We start from the raw sequence: 4,879 nt of genomic DNA on the forward strand, positions 1-4,879 counted from the left end.
TCTTGGGGAGAGTCATTGAGTTGGCTATTTAGCCCTACTACTGGAAGTGTCCATGGTTACAATATCCTTCAGATGATATGATGATGGTATTCTATGATGATGCTAAGAAATGTCAAACGGATCTGTGTGGGCATGTGCATACCGATTCACAGTTTAAGGAGAGTATCGCTCAGCGTATCTTACATTCATGGACATGATGGTCACTGGAACAACTTCCGCTTATACCCACTACAGCTGCCACTGTTTGCCTGCTGGGCATTTAGGGGCTGCCAGCCCCGGTTCAGGTTACTCACACGGCATTACGCTGTGTAAAAAGGTTGGTGTCTAATGGTCCTATGTCACAAGATGCCCTGAGGATCTACAACTTTTAGGGACCTCTACCCGAACGCAGAGGTCCCCGTTACTCATTCAGTACCCATTGTAAAGCGCTACGGAATTGGAAGGCGCTATATAAATACATGATAATAATAATATAATGGTAATACACAACCCATTGATTGGCCTGCTATGTCTGTGCTCCATTGATTGGCCTGCTATGTCTGTGTCCCATTGATTGGCCTGCTATGTCTGTGCCCCATTGATTGGCCTGCTATGTCTGTGCCCATAAGAACGGCCTGCTATGTCTGTGCCCATTAAAACGGCCTGCTATGTCTGTGCCCATTAAAACGGCCTGCTATGTCTGTGCCCATTAAAACGACCTGCTATGTCTGTGCCCATTAAAACGGCCTGCTATGTCTGTGCCTGTTTGCTTGGCTAACCATTCTGTGTCCATTCGTTTGGCCTGCTGGCCTGGGGGAATATCACTGAGGAATACCCAGTGCCCACCAGTGACATGGAGATAGGCAGGTGTCCAGACAAACACCATTGCCATAGTGTTCAAGAGGACACCAGTATACGGCCATCCGAATATGGTGGGACGGGTGAAGGCCCTAAACCTCATGTCTGAAGGGCAAAGTTTCTTATGAAGACCCCAGAAACACCCACGGTTTACTCCAAACCGGCGACGGCACATCTCCAAGGAGAACTTCGCACAGGCTATGGCAGGTACTCAGACTCCTTCAGGAGAAAGCGGTGTTTTTTTCCTTGTCTTTACCAGCTACTCCGTATCTGCCTCCTGGAATCCTAATAGGTGTCGGTAGTTTTTTCCCGCGTTAGGTTAGCTCCTGGCCCTGTCCAGTGGGACTTACTTTTATTACCTTCCGGCCTGCTATTTGCCTTCTATCGGAGATAGAATTGGTGTTTTTTCTCTTATCTGCGTTAATTGTTGCCTTTTTGTTTTTTCATGACTTCCTTTTCGCTCGGGTCGTCGTGAGGCCTGACTTGACCTCCTCTGACCTGCCGGGCACTCATGGATTGCGGAGAATGTCTCCAGCTTTCCTCAGACTACCAACGGTCTTCCTGGACCCCGCGCATGCGCGCGGGATCCGGATAGTCGGTTGATAGTTTTCCATCGTTTCTGAATGCCTTATGCTGACATTAATAAGTGGTGTGCCCTGCAGTTTGGTCACCCTGAGTCTCTAGGGACTCTAGTTTGCATCACAGGAGGGTGCGGCCCTCCATCACCTTGATCCGAGTATATTTATTTTCAGGAACAGAGGGCGAACCCCTCTCATATACAGAACCGGATACTGATTTGTTATTAGAGGGCACAGCCCCTCCCTCGACCTCAACCAGATACTGGGCTGGATACAGAGGACAGGTTTGGAGGACACATTCTCATAGAGAGAACCGGTCACGGAGGTAGACTATGCTGTTGGTTATTAACGGGTGCGGCCCGCTCAGGCTAGCAGCCGGACGCTATCGCGGTATGCGATCACATTAGTAGAGAGCGCGGCTCTCTCATACACTCGACACTCTACAGTACCGGCCATTTGTTCATCACACAGGCTTGTACCTGTGCAAGACATTGATGACTGCATAGAGGGGCGTCCCTCCTGCATTCAATTAGAGCTGACATCCATGCCACTGACTTTGTTCTAGAGGACTGCCTGGTCATGCAAGATATACATATTTAGACGGGATCCCTCTATTCTATCTCCTGTAATGGATCTACTGGATCCGGACTGCTGTAACACACGCAAGAAATACTCACAGAGGTATAACGGGGGGAGACTCCCACTTATTTACACACACTCCTGGAGATGGTACGGCTAACGGATGGTCCTCCGGTATTACGAGAGTGCAGGTTTTTTGTATATTCTGCACCATATAGTACAGAGAATTGCTTTCTGTTTTGGATATCCAGACCATTACGAACAAACTGCGCAGACAGTTTCTCCCATGTCAAGATGTCAGGAGATACGGAGACCTTCATGGAGCAAACGGGCACTGCCTTGCTCGGGTAACAAGATTATGGAAGGCCTATTACCCGGTCTGAAGGTAAAACCGTACGTATGGATCACATGGTAAGACCGGTAACCCCGGTTGTCTTGACTTCCCCGGTCATTATGATCTTGGGATAAGATGGCAGGACTGCCCCGTTTCCTCGGAGCGTGTACCTGGTGAACATGGTTCGGAGATAGAGGACGCTCCGTCTATGCTCTATTTATCCCTAACGGGAGCCGTTTTGTTGGATTCGCGCTAACCTATTTTTCAACTACCGTCGTGGAGACCTACGAGACTTTATGGAGGTACCTGGTGTGCCCCGACTCCTACACAGACATCTTTCACTCTTGGACGAGGGCATTTCTGGGTGGAAATCTGCGTTCCGGTTTGCTTTTCCCATTCCTTTGAAGATTTCTGGGATTCACTATTCCCAGAGTAGTCTACCACCGTCTCCTCCACACAAGTTCAGTTCGGAACCCTGCATGGACGTCCTTTGGAGTCTTTTCTCTACTGCGTCCGAGGATTACACAGTCCATTTGGAATATTGGTATCACTTAGAATACGGCTGGTTTGGCCACACTCTTGCCTGCATTATGAATTTATCCTCGGATGAGACATCTCACCGGGTAGGACAGGAACGAACGGAAGATCCTCCTCGGTTTTCTATTGCGATTTTGGTTGTGGACTTAGGCGCATTCCTTGAGATTGGAGATCTACCTGCAAGGCCGCATCGCCGAATGACCCTGGCACGATCGGAGGAGCCGCCTTACGGATCATGAGTTGAGACATGGTGGCAGTTTCTTCTCGCGACCCTAAGTCCGAGATTGACCTTCGATATTATACAACTACAGGAATATGGCTAATAGGTCAGCTTGCCAGCTCATGGACCGACTGCTAGGAAACAGGTCGCAACACCACGTACAATGGATTTACCAGCCGATGGTGCTTTTTTCCGTATTTGAGATGCTTCGTCGGCTGGCATCTTCTTTGATCCATCTGCTGTCATTTATCGTACTTGGAATGTCCAATTAGGATTACTCTGATATTTCCTGGAATAGATACCAGCGACACAAACAGCGTTGGATTGGTGAACTGAGCGTTGAAACAGCAAATACGAAGCCTCCTGTCATGTTATAAAATTGTAGATTATGCTAGCTTTAGTGTACCTATAATCTTAATTTTATTAATGACAGGAGGCGAGTATTTCCCACCCATTCTTGTCCCTCCCTTGTTTAAGGTTATTGTTTAGATTATCAGGTAAGTATGCAACTCTGTTTGTTGTCTCTGCTACCTGTCGCTTGTTCCTTATGTCTGTGTTTTTTTCCATAAGTAGGGTTGGGATATTTACATGTTAGGTTAATTTGGTTGCTACATTGGGTACCTACATGTTTATTCAGAGTACATTTCATTGGATAATCAACCTGTTCGATTCTGTTTTTCTCTCGTTTCAGTTTACAGTCCATCAACACTATCTAGTTTGAGAGTTACTCTTTCGGATGGTGCACATCGTTCTATTCATCGTATCTAGGACTTTGTTTCTTCCCCATGATGTTCTCTGCCTTTTATTCTGTTTTGTCGCAGCTTGAAAGAGGAAATGATGCATGGGGAGGGTAGTTTTATAGTACCTAACTTTATTCTGATTGGTTGTTTTTCTGTGCTGCTGTGGAGTTCTAGTAAAGAGAGACTTAAGCAAATACGAAGCCTCCTGTCATTAATAAAATTAAGATTATAGGTACACTAAAGCTAGCATAATCTACAATTGTCTCGTCAAGTACATTTTTTTGCTTGGCTAGTAGTGTAGGACATTTGAAGCCCTGCTTGAAGTGTTCCTTTACAGGTTGGCATGAAAATGCTTACTAAAGTCACGGCAAAAGGACTAAATCTATATATTTTGAGAAGCCAATGGAGCCAGAATTGGTTAGTTTCATACCCATTTGTCAAAAGGCTGGCAGCATGCAACGTTAAGTTGATATGATTTGGTATGCCCAATCCAAACACATCCCCACAACCTTAAATGTGTTTGATTACCTACCATGCCTTACATTACCAGGACAAGAAGAAATTAATTTAAGGTTGTGGCTTATATTAATGACTTTTGACTCTGAAAAACAGCCTTACCTACTGAACTACATCAATACTCTCTGGGTATAAACTCATCTTAGATAAAATGCTACAGGTTCATATATTCTACTGCTTTTACACCATATGAATATAATGTTTCCTTTATTGATCAATTAACTTCCCATAGTGGGAAGTGAAATTACCACTTTATGTCTCCGTATATATTCATAAGGATATACAGTGAGAGAATAAGGGCAGCATTTCCTGTCGGAAATATGTCACTTCAATTAGACATCTTCTTCCCAGATTCTGTCACTGTAACTGCTTCATTCTACATTGCACTGTCTGTATCTATGATTAACTGCTACAGTTTGTAAAGCACTCGGGGTAATAAATTACAATTCTGATATGCTAACATTTACTTACACAATTATGGTGGCCATTTTGTTTCTTTCCCCAAAAATAGTACAGCAGAAAAATGACTACAAATGGG

The sequence above is a fragment of the Pelobates fuscus genome, chromosome 3, assembly GCF_036172605.1.
Source record: "Pelobates fuscus isolate aPelFus1 chromosome 3, aPelFus1.pri, whole genome shotgun sequence".
NCBI classification, from domain to species: domain Eukaryota; kingdom Metazoa; phylum Chordata; class Amphibia; order Anura; family Pelobatidae; genus Pelobates; species Pelobates fuscus.